This window comes from Cyrtonyx montezumae, unplaced genomic scaffold (genome assembly GCF_038088225.1).
Source record: "Cyrtonyx montezumae isolate F1298 unplaced genomic scaffold, pur_monq_1.0 scaffold_12, whole genome shotgun sequence".
Lineage (NCBI taxonomy): Eukaryota > Metazoa > Chordata > Aves > Galliformes > Odontophoridae > Cyrtonyx > Cyrtonyx montezumae.
The window spans coordinates 22,664,736-22,677,713 of NW_027071848.1; positions in this window are offsets into that span (position 1 = coordinate 22,664,736).

The window sequence follows — 12,978 nt, forward strand, 5'->3', positions numbered from 1 at the left end:
AATCACTGTGAAACTGCATGTGCCCAGAAATATACTAAAAGAGGGATAAACTGAACGTATTGAGAGCTCAGTTATTACTGTGCACTGATACCACAGACTTTAACTTCTCTGCAATTCTCACACACAGCTTCCTGTAATATTATAAAGTCCTTATTGTCTTGCACAGAATGCAGTCCGGTACTTTCCTCTTTTTTAAAATATACTTGACTTTTATGCTACCATCAAAAGCTTTGAGGTTTTCTGACAAAACTCTCAAAGCCTTGCTTCCTGTTCTGATCTGCAGGCAGAGTCAAATTCACAGCAGAGACACAATTGCACCAGCAAGCCTTCAGTTTCTATTGGGTTTGTGTGATTTAAGTTGCTCTTTTTTTTTTCATTTTTTCTCTTCTAATATACACCATTACCAATACCTGGACTGAAAAAGAGCACCAAGGTAGCCTTAAACCCCTCTCAAGTGAAGGAAGGCTTTCAAAACACTCACTGATAGACATGGATATGATGTTGGAGGCCTGGAATGCCCCTTTGCATTGTCTGGCTTGCTTTTTGCCATCATCTTTCGGTCAGAGGTAAAATCTGCTGCTGTGGGATTCCAATGTGGCAACTGGCACTGCATATCAAGAGCCAGAAGCAACACAGCTAGCAGGATTCGTTCTGCCAAACTTTGGGAATGGCGTGCCTGATCCATGCACGCCACATGGGTTCAATACCAGAAGTTTCCTCTGGATTTGGGGTGCCCAGCCAGCAACAGCACCCTGACGCGTAGGTACGCTGGGTGACATGAGCCTGGCACCCTGCCAGCAGAGACTGGAGGGGGGAGACTGGAGGCTCCCACGGAGAGCACCCAAACGCCTGTCCTGGAGAGCAAATACCCTATTCTCTCTTCAGGTTTATTGAATTTCCTATTATTCCCAAATAACTCTTGGATTATAAAACCCTTTGGTGGAGTACCTCTCCCTAGAGCTAGGAATATGTAGATTCTGTGAATAATGGAAGGACCTTGGCAGTAACTGCCACCGGATAATATCTATTTCCTCCTACTAAACAACTCCATTTCCATCATAAAATATCCTTAGAAGGATGTTTTTCATTTATATAGTTGTTCTGCCTCCAAGATCAACCAGTCAGACAGGTCTACAGGTTTCATCCTCTGTTTCTAAAATCTTTTTAACTTGATACATCCCAACAACCCAAAGGCACAACGAAAAATCCACAGTACCATTAAAAACATTGCAAATGATTTAACTTCAAGACAATAAGATAATGCAGTCAGTGGGATAACATAAGCTAAGCTGGCTTTCACTGTTTAGTGTCTGGCAACAACTCTGCCTACCTTGTTGGTGCTGTTTACATTGCAGATGGCCTCCTAACTACGCCTCCGAAAAAAATCTAGCCATTTATCTTTGTCCACACCCTTTTTTTACAGCACACAGCAATGCCTTTCAGTGACCGTTTTGAGATAATTAAGCCTGTTTTGCAAAAGTCCATGGGCTGCAAAAGCTAAGGTGCTCAATTCATTCCCTTTCAGAGCTCATTCCCTAGTCTAAAAGGTAAATAAACAATTCAACACCATTCTGTCAGTCTAATTCAGTTGGATTTGATGATCTTGGAGGTCTTTTCAGCCTTGCTGATTCTACGACTCTGCACTACTGACTCTAGTAAAATAGCCAAGCATTTGATAAAAGTATTTAGAATGATGTAGAATTATATACAGTTAAGGATTATTAGTATGGATTTATGGAAAATAAATCCCATCAAATTAACTGATGTCCTAACTAGGCACATTTTTTCTCAGAAGCTATAGGTGTTGTAGATCTCCTTAAATATATATGAAGTATTTTGATGGGCACTGAAGTATTTTTGCTGGGCACTAACATTTGGACCACAGTGACAGGAGGTAAATAAATCAATAAAAGGTTTGTTAAGTTTCCACCCTGGAAGGTGGTTGAGTCACCATCCCTGAATATGTTTAAAAACTGCCTAGACATCGTGCTCAGGGACATGATTTAGCAAGGGGTTGTTAGAGTTAGGGTAGTATGGTTTGGTTGCAGTTGGAGTTAATGATCTTGAGGGTATTTTCCAACCTGAGCTATTATATGATTCTACCATTAAAAATGGTAATGTCAAAAAGGCAAAGGCAATAATCATCAAGCAACTGTCTTAAGTGATGCCTCCATAAGCAAGGAAACCCTTCAGGCATCCATGACTCTGACAGACCATGAGTCTTCGATTGACAGCAAGCTTGCAGTTCTACATTTTAGCCAAAAAATAAATGCACTCTTTGGATGGATGAACAGACCTGTAGGACATTCATGCTGGGAACCGTGTGACTATTGCTTATTCAGTGTACTCAGCTCCGATGTCAAGGAGAACACTGGAAACCAGAGAATACTCAAATAATGACTGAAGAGTTTTTTAAAAGTGCCTGATTAAGAATCCTGCCGATCCAAATCACTTCTCATAGAAAATTAGGTGAGAAAACCACAGTATTTTGCCAGAGAATGGAAGTTGATCCACTCTATCAGAACATCTTAGGACAAGATTCAACAGCTGAAGGCAGAGGTTAAGAAATTTGTCTAGCAACATCAGGACTGGTCACTTCATAATTCAATTATAGTCAATAGACAAAAGCAGATTCTTACAGGACACTGTTCATCTACACTCATTTTTCTACCACTTACAGTGTTGAAGAGTCACCTAACATACAGTAGAAGAAAAAAGTTTGTTAACAATGTTTATTAGCCTCCTGTGGAATGGCAATCATTTCCCTCAACCCAGAGAGGTGGGAGTAACGTAGAAACATGTCAAAAAAAGAAGTTGTCCCAAATGTTTTGCAAGCACTCTCAGTTTAGACACAGCAACTAGACACACGGTCCTTGCACCATTCCTTCTTAGCACATTCCCGGTAAGAATGAGGTTTTTGAAGAAGATACCTATGAAGACCAGCCTAGCATCTGCAACAACATTCACACCGGTTGCTTGTGTTTCTGCTCTCCAGTTGCCACCTCGGCATGAGGCAGAGGCCAATGGAAAGCAGGAGTCAGTTGGGCCAGTTCAATTCTTGTGTTGCAGCTTTGTGGGAGGGAACGCTGGCTCTCGCTGCTGTAAATTAGGGACAATAATTCCCTCATCTCTGGCTGGGGTGGAGCTGCCACAGAATTGCACACCTTTGCTTCCTGAAACCCAGCCAAGGGCTGTTACAGCTCCATATGTGACCTAATTGGCAAGCAGTCGGTGTAACCTGTGTGAGCTTGGCTCACCGACTCCGAAGCAACAGGAAAAAAGCACAACAAAGGAAGCAAACCAAAATAAAAATAAATAAATAAATAGATAGACAGATAAAAATCAGGATCACAGTAAGCGATGTGACAATTTTCAAACTACCAAGTGAGATCTGTTCTTCACTGCAGCACATCCCTAAGATTCACTGGGTCACTGCTACGCCAAAGAAGAACAGCTGCTGACCAAGACTCAAATCCACTGACAAATGGCTGAGCCACCTCAGGGATGGGGATAGCGTTACTAAGAAAAGTTGCTCAGAGCAGGGGACGTCTGGTCTATATTGCTAGGTGACAACAAGTATTTTATTGCAAGCTGTGGAGTTTTCATGCCATTTTTTCCCATGTTTGCTCAAAACTGTTACAAATTAGCTCAAACACCTGCTGCATTTATCAGCTCAGTCTCTTCTTGCCTTCATCTGAGGGGTGAGAGAGGAAAAAAATGCTTCAATTATTCTTATTCTTTCTTATGATTATAGAAACATTTCTGTTAGAGAAATAAGTCATCCGGAGTATCTCTTCACTAGTTCTTTCCCTCTATAGGGACAAATAATTAGTTTTGTAGTAGATTTCTTTTTCCATCATTAATTATTGCTCATTTGCAGCACTGATATAGAATTGTTAAAATATAACTGTTAAAAATTCACCTCTGCTTTGAGATTCACTAGAAATATATAACTCAGCCTGCTCATGGGCAGCAAGAATTTCAAGGGCCGTGTGTATGTGTCACTGAGGGACCTGGTTAGTGGGCATGGTGGGGATGGGTTGGGAGTTGCACTCAAATGATCTTAGAGGTCTTTTCCAGCCTTAATGATTCAATGACATCACAGAGACTGGCAAAGCACTTCAGTTCTCCTGTACGAGGTATTGTACGATGCCAACCTCCTCTCTGCTATGCACAGACAAGAGTGGAAAGCTCTAGTCCAAGGAAGCGGCCTACATAGGAGCACAGTTGTGTGTTCTCTCATCTGAGGAAATAAAAAAATAGATTCTTATTAACTGAGCTCCTAAAATGTGCTGTGAAAAAGTTAGGAACAGCTCTGGGGACATAATATAGAACCTCTGGAGTCATTTATTGTTATTTCTTTTTAACATCCCATTTTAGCTGAGCGTAAGCTGGATACAAGCTAAATAAATGCTGAATCTGAGCCCCTACAACTGGAACACATTTGTGGAATTAGAAGCTTAAATTTTCCAACAAATGCAGTTTTATAGCCTAAAGTCTCCAAAGCTGAACATCTCAGACCTAAAGACATTGGGCTTAACCTATGCCCAAAGGTCCCTCAGCACCTGATAGACTTCACAGCTGCTGAGTTTTATTGCTAGAACCAGACAGTTCAAACTGAGGCCATCAGCCAGTTTAATAAAAGCACAGCAAAATATCCCAACGGTGACCTATTCCGAGTATCATGTGTTACGAGCATGCTTCATGCCTTATCACAAAGTCATGTTTGTACAGGTCATTAGACTGGAAACAGCAGCTTGCTACACCTGGTTGTGGAGCACTGAGAAGCTGGACTCTAAAAGTGCAATCCACAGCACACTGACCACAGGCTCTGAAAAGTGACAGCCCTGCAGAATCTTGTGTTTCTGAAGATCTAAAGACGTGCTGGAGAAGAAATAGGAGGAGGAAAAAGCCTTGATCTTCTCTTCCAAACAAGCTCTCTAAAAGAATTACAAGGATCTGAGGGTAGATCTGAGCATCAGACCACATATAGACAGTTTTATTTTGCACAGACCCATCTGTGTCTGAAAGTAAAGTGCCTCCTAGAAATTCTTCCACACTGCAAAGTATGCAAGTCTTTGTTTCTATTAATTTCTCTGGGGGCTTAAACTATGGACCAAAGGCCTCATAGGGTGAGTGTGTGGGTGGCAAGGGCATGTCAATTGTCATGAATTCGCTCAAACAAAAGGGAATATAATAGCCAGCACCATAAATGGGGCTGAACTTTTCAAACCAGAACTGGAATAACAACCACTGGGGAGTTCCCATGCCAAGAGTAAGTTCTGACCCCAAGTCAGAAAGATATTTCTTGGAAAAATCTAAGCCATTTAATCCACAAACGTGTTCCAGTTTTAAGAGCTCAGAATCAACACTTGTTAAGCTTCTAACCAGCTCATTCTCAGCTAAAATGGGAAGTTAAAAGGGAAAAAGAGAATAATTGATCCCAGAGGTTCTACGCCAGATGCACTGGTTGGAGTACGCTTAATGAGATGGATCTGACTTTGCAGAGGGAAATATGTGGAGGGCATGGGTGAAGTCATTTTAAACCCTGGTACTTGGAGGTTCCCAGAAGAGTGAAAACTTCCTTGTTTATCCAGTGCTTTCAGTCACTTATGTTCACAAGCACAGTCACTTGTAGTTGTAGGTCTCATCACCTGACTTTTGGGACAGGTATCAATGCCTGGGTTTCCCTGTGCCTTGTTTTGGAGGAAGTGCTGTCTTAGCACAGTTCCATCTCAGAGCCACAGATACTCTTCTCTAACGTTGTAATGCCCAGGACTTCTCTGACTGTTTTTGTTTTGGCTGAATCAGTTCCCTGTGTTGGTTCCCAAGCAGCTGCCTTGCACGGAAAATACAAGGGCCAAGTCTGGTCACTGGAGTCAGCTATGCTTTGCCGCTGCTAATACCTGAAGCTCCTGGAAATGGAAGACATGTCTCAGGTGTTTGTTTCTGCAAGTGAGTGCCAGTTTGCAGAGACAGTCCTATCCCCAAACTCAAAACTTGGCTATCAATTCCCAGTTCCAGTTCCTCTGAAGACCAGCAGAATACCAGTCCCATGCAGCCTGGACAGGAGGCCACTGAGGTGTGCCTGCACCCACCAGTTTCTTGAGACTGCCTCCTTAGCCACTACAAATTCACCTGCTTGCCCCTGGCCCTGTGAACAGGTAGGTGACAGAATAAAAATGGATATAGCAAGCAAAAATGCATTTAGCAAAATCTGAGGCCAGATCTAATGTCTTGGATGCAAAACTCAAGATGAATCCTAGTTTGTAGAGATTCTGGAAACATTCTGTTTTTCAAAGAATGAATAATGTCCATTTCTACTGCCCTGTCTTGTTTTGATTCCACTGGTACCTCTCCAACACTGAGAATGTCTCTACCTGGTGTCAGACTCTCCCAGTGGCTGAAAATGCACTAACCTGCCTGGTGAAATCCTAGTCAAAAAGATTCACGTCTGATTAACCACGTGAATACCATTAAGAACTCTTCCAGGAGCTGGGAGTCCTTGTTTCCCAGCAGTCTAGTGGTCAAACACCCACCATACTTAGTCTATACTCTTCATTTTATAGAAGACTGTTAATACTCTCATTAATATTATACAGTCACAGGTACAACTACAAATACCTCTATTAAGCTCATTGATTTGGGTGCATGTCTTTTCAGTCTTCTTTCCTCTTGGCTTGTCTGTTCCTACAGACATGAAATACAATTACAAAGATTTGGGCCATAATGGCAGCATGCTACTCAGTCCATGTATTTGTTTTCCCTTTTCCCACCCTGTTTCCCTTTTTACAACAAAGATCATAAAGGCTGCAAATCAGAGATGATTTCCTGGAATGGTTTTTTCCAACACCCACCCCAGTGGGGGTCCCATTCTGCCATCTGCAATTTTAAAACTAGTGGCAAAAAACTCTCCAAAAAAGGGAAGGACCACTGGAACTTGGATAAAAACAGGTGACAAGAAGCCTAGCACCCCATGGCTTCCATCATCTGTCAAGGACTGTTTTTGTATCTGCAGTTCATATTATTAATGGATTTCTTTCTGACTGCATCATACTAAAAGCAAGTAAACTATTTTTCTCCATATATCTAATAACTAAGATGTACCTTGTTGAAATACGTAGCTAAAGTGAATTGCCTGTAAAACAAAACAGCATAAGGAAATAGACCTTTTTTGTTTAAATTCACTGATCAGTTTTGGTCTCATCTTGAGAGAAAATAAGTCAAAGATCGCCTGCCTTCCCATAAAACCTGCTCCAATAAATATAGCAGAATTCATAATCATCTGAGCAATCACAAAATAATTCTAACACATGGTAAATGCATCTTGAACTTAAGGACAGCACTTGTAGAGCTTTAAAACTCCCCTGGAGCAGTAGGTCATTTTTCCAACAGACAGACAGCACCCCAGGTAAATATGTCTGCTATATTCCCATCATTTTCAGAGCAGCCTGTGACTTCAGTAGCACTGGAAACTGAAGTTAACAGGCTGCTCTAACAGCATGATTTATTCTATCTGCACCACCAGAAACTGAACACATGGAATTGGAGATGGAGGTTTCAATGAGTGCTTTCCAACTGGGTAAGCTAAAAAAAAAGAAATAAATTGAAAGCCATCGTGCTCTGCACAGAATGCACCCTTCGTGCTGCGGGAGGGATTGGGACTCACACTGGGCAGCTCCTGAGTGCTTGCAGCTGAGAAGCAGCTTACCACGGTGGAGCAGCCCTTGGAGCTCAGGGTGGCCAAGGCTTTGGCAGTGGGCTGCATGAGCCTTCATTTACAGGAGTTCATTCTCCCTCCTCACCCTGTGGGTAGGAGTCACATTCCAGCAATTAGCACAGCAGCACCGGAGCTGCCCAACTGAGACCCTGCAGCAGCAATTCTGCCAGCTGGATTCCATCCCTTTGGCAGCCAGAAACAGCTTTGCATAGTCAGTCAGTTAACAAATGCACAAAAAGCAACTGTAAGGTCGATATGTGAATGTCTCTTAAACTGGAGAATTATAAAGCCTTCCTCAGTCAGACTGTGAGGATGCACAGAAACCAGGTGAACTGTCATGGCCACCTAATGTTATCAATTCCCTTTACAGGGCCAGAGGCACTTGCAAGAAGTCATAATTCTGCCTGATAGAAGTTACCATTTCTCCCCAGAGTTATTGTCTTTCAGAATACCCACAACACCATCGTCTATGGGAAAAAAAATATGTATGTAGATATAGATGCGTATGAGGGAAGTGATTGTCCCTCAGTACTCAGCCCTGGTGAGGCTGCATGTCAAGTACCGTGCTCAGTTTTAGGCCCTTCTCTACAAGAAAGACACTGAGGCCCTAGAATGTGTCCAGAGAAGAGCAACAAAACTGGTGAGGGGTCTGGAGCATAAGTCTTATGGGGAGCATCTGAAAGAACTGGGATTGTTCCATCTGGAGAAGAGGACATTCAAGGGAAACCTCATTGCCCTCTACAGCTCCCTAAAAGGAGGTTGTGGTGATGTGGGAGTTGCTCTCTTTCCCTAGGTAACAGCAGTAAGTTGTTGTGAGGTTGAGTGTTAGGAAAAATTTATTCTCTGAAGTAGTGGTGAGGCACTGGAACAGGCTGCTCATGGGGGTGGAAGAGTCACTGACCCTGGAACTGTTATCAAGAAACTCATAGATGTGGCACTGAGTGACATGGATAGTGGGCATGGTGGGGATGGGTTGATGGTTGGATTAGGTGATCTTTTTTGTCTTTCTATCTTAATGATTCTACAATTCTAGTAATTGAGATAAACCGCCTCCAAATTATTTGGATGGAGTAGGCTTAAACCTTCCACTTTGCATTTGTAGTAGCCTCAGAGTATCTTCACAGCTTCTTGAGTGTGTGGCAAAGAGCTTCCTGAGGCTGCCACAATGACCTCAACACATCTACTTTCTAATGGCTAATGTAGCTGAAACAGGGTTCAGGAGAACCAGGAAAAATTGAGGAGAAACACTGTAACCCTCAGAAACAGCCATATCAATCTCATTACTTCCTACAAACTGCCAGTTGCGAGTTTTTGCAAAACAGGAATATTTCCTATCATGTTTGGATGCAGCTAATAAAAGTGAGCAATAACCAGTAGTAGGTGGCAGTTTAAATGAGAAGTAGCTCTGGATGCAGTCTGGACATTGCATATGTTATGACAGTCACTAACACGTTGCTAAACCCAGCGCCAAGATGGTGGTTGGAAAAAAAAGACAGAAGAGGGAGGGGATCTGCTTGATAACAAAGCCTAACTAGTGCTTTATAAATTGCACAGTTCACTGTAATTCCGCTTGAAATAAATCAAAAAGTCCAAGTTTCAGTCAGTTGAGGTGCCAAACATTAAGCCAATTTAAGCAACCTACAGGTTGTAATTACAGAATTTAAAATATCAACATTTTCTTTTAACGGTGGAAATTTAGAGAAAATAACCACTTGCTTTTGAAGGGGAACATGTAGAGGTGACAGGTTTCTTAAAAATTCTTTTTGAATGTTTTGAGAAGAGTCAGCATTGATCAGACTTCACATTTCAAAGCTTCACAGAGGAAGGAGCTTTGGACACAGATCTAAGGAAAGAAAGCGAAGTTTGCAATGCATATGGCAGTCCATTAGCATTATATTTTCAACACTTGAGTGAAGTCTGTGATTTCCCGCATACTGGCTGATGAGCTAAAGCATAAATTCACTCTCGCCAGTATTTATAGCTGCTGGTATTCGAGACTTGCAACGTCTACTCAGGATCTCTTCATATGAAATCCTATAATGGGCTGTCTGAGCTACAAGCAAGATAACAAGCCTTATTCTCCCCTTGCATCTTTAGGTCAGCATTTCTTAATCAGCTGCAGAGAGTTAACAAGCCTAGTGTCCTTCTGTTAACATGCAAAGGAAGGAGCTCAGACGGTGAACGCAGCAAGAAAATGCCACTTTTACAGAACTCCATTCTATATCATTAAAATGTTTAGAAAGAGATAAAACCTTGTATTTCACACACATTTCTCTTCTGATTGACCTCAGCACTCAAGAAGTTGCTATCGATGACACAGCATCTAGACTGGTTCTTCTGGACTGACTGTCCAGTACTACCATTGATCTCTGAAAGGTTTTCAAGTGTATGAAGGAATGGCTCTAACCCCTTGGCTACCTATAGAAGCAAAAAGGTAGTGCTTTCATCATCAGTGTGGGAGAGAGGCTGAAATGTGTAACACACCGTTTTATCCATTTTATCTTATTGATGGAGATGGGCTGATGCTTGGACTAGCTGATCTTAGTAGTCTTTTCCATTCTTAATGTTCCTGTGATCCTTGTCCTGAGAGTAACCTCTATAAAGCTTCTTGCAAAGAATGCAAATTTTTATTTTTTCCTGATTCTCTCCCTTCCTTGTGCTTTTTTTACTCCTCTAAAATCTTATAAATCTAGTCAGGCAATTTGCATTTGTTACATCATAGCTTGTGAGAGTGAGAATATACTCTCAGTTGATGCCTTGCCCTGGAAGGTATCAAGTAAATCTTCCAGAACAGAGACAGACATGTCTCTGACCATGCCACTGCCAGAGACCTGAGAAAGTCTACATGGATGTTTGAAACCTCCTTACAGAAGGGTGTTGGGTAGCTGTTTCTGGCTGTAGCTATTCCCTCTGCAGTTAAGAAGTTGAGGACAGCCTTGCCAGGTCAGATCAGAGGTCCACTTACACCAATATCCTGTCCCTGAGAGTGACCAATAGTGGATGTGTAGGCAAAAGGAGTGTAAGCAGCCAGCCGTGGACTGAGTAATCCCTTCCCTGGTACATGCTTCCAGCAACTGGTCATTTAGAGACTTCCTGAGCTAGTGGCCGCATCCGGAGCATTGTGTTTAATAGCCACTGATGGACCTCCCTTCTATTAATTCGTATTATCCTTTTCTGAATCCATTTAAACTTTTGGCCTCCACAACATCCCGTGGCAATGAGTTACAAAACATAATTATGTACTGGGTGAAAAAGTACTTCCCTTTATTCTAAACCTGTTGCTTCACTAGGTACCCCCTGTTTGTGTCCTGACAAATACTGTTGGATTATTTTCATCTCCATAGCATCCATAATTTTATATATCTCTACCATCTCATGCACCTATATCCTCCTTCACTCATCTTTTTTTCTATTTAGTCTCTGCCTCTGAGTCTCTGTAGCCCCACAATATGCTCTCTGAAAGTCAAACAGCATGCAGTATTTATGATGCAGGTGCAATTTACATGCAGAGTAGCACAACAGAGGTTTTCAATTCTTGTCCCCCACTCTTACTTCTGCCATATCTTTTTGTCCACAGCTTATCAGCAAGCCAAGACTTGCAAGAAATCCTTCCAATGACTCCAAGGTTTTTCTGATAGTAGAGGCAGCTCATTCAGGGTTCATTAAGCATCTTAATGTATTAAGCTCCCTTTTTCCTTCTCCTTTGGGCATTATTTTACATGTAGTGACATTCAATCATATTTGCTGTTCTCAACTAGTCACAGAATATCCTCCTACATTTCTTGGTACAGCCTCACATTTCACTGTCCTGTATAATGGTGTATTCAGTAATTTAGGTCATCAAACATGTCAGCTGATCACTTTTCAAACTCATTGAACAGCACAGCTCCTTCAGGTCCTTGAGGAAAGGCGGTTGTAGTTTCCCTAGTGTGGAGAAACCAAGTATTATTTGTACTCAGATGGCCAACCCCATAAAGCAGTTGTAGGCACTGAGGCGACCTCCACTTCATCCCAGATCTCAAAGGAACTTCACTGAGGAAAATTCCCAAAGCCACTGGAAAGCCATACAGGTTACACAGACCACTCTTGTCTTCACACTTGCCAACAACCACATTTGTGAAGCACAGCTCTCTCCAGATGACACTTGGCTGCTGTTTGCCCCATCACTTCAAAATGTTGCCAGCTGTCACATGCTCTGTGAAGTAACTGAGTGGAAGTCAAACCCAGCTCCTCTGATCATGCTAGGACCCCTTGCAAGGACAGATGTCCACATTTTTTTAATTGATGTCCTGAGCAGCCTGATGTAGTGATTGGCAACCTTGCCCATCGCAGGGGTTTTGGAACTGGATGACCTTCAAGATCCTTTCCAACCTAAGCCATTCTATGATTCTGTTTATCTGGCTCTCATTCCTATCTAAGCAACAACTCTCACCACAGTTATATTAGAGTCCAACGTATTTAATATTATTATACTCAATATTATTGCTCAATATTATTTTTGGAGTGAACATAAGCCCCATTCACCTGTCACTGTAGTTGGTCACCAGCAGGCACTTGGCTTGCTGTACCTACCACACCAGGAATAGTGTGATGAAGACAAACAGCTGCTCAAAAAGTTCATAGTCAGGAGGATCACGCTTATTTTACACTATTTCCAGACACATGGATCTACGTGAGCAGCCTGCCTGCGGCTGAACAAAACATCAGAAACCCTGCTCAGGAAGTCCTCCAGTGGGAGCACACTCACCAAGGCCCAGTGTAAGGCCTGAACACTGAGGTAGCATGGGAGAGGACCACAGCCCAAGACCAGATCCTTCCCCAGAACTTTCCCCACTACCTGCTTTCAGTTTAGGAATACTTTAGCAAAAGAAACAGAGATGGAGGAGACGTCTCACCTCAGAGGGCTCCTGGAGTCAGCCATGGAGTGAACTGACTTAGGGCTGGGGACTCCTTTGGCCATTAATCTGATAGATCTATTGAGAGTGCTGAAGAAGAAGGCAAAGAACATTTGTATTGCAGGTCAGCCATCATGGCTGGAGTTGAAGTGACACAAGGTCTTATGAGCCCCAACTGCTCTGAGAAGGGGCAGGAAGGAAAAAGAAAAAAAAATAAAACACTGAAAAAAACCAACACTCCTCTCAACTGCTCTAACTTGATGGAGTTAAGGGGGAAGAAAGGGAGGAGCAGGAAGTGGTAATGCATTTGGACTCCTGAAATGAGACTTCAGCTCTTGGTTTCACAGAATATCTTTTGTTTTC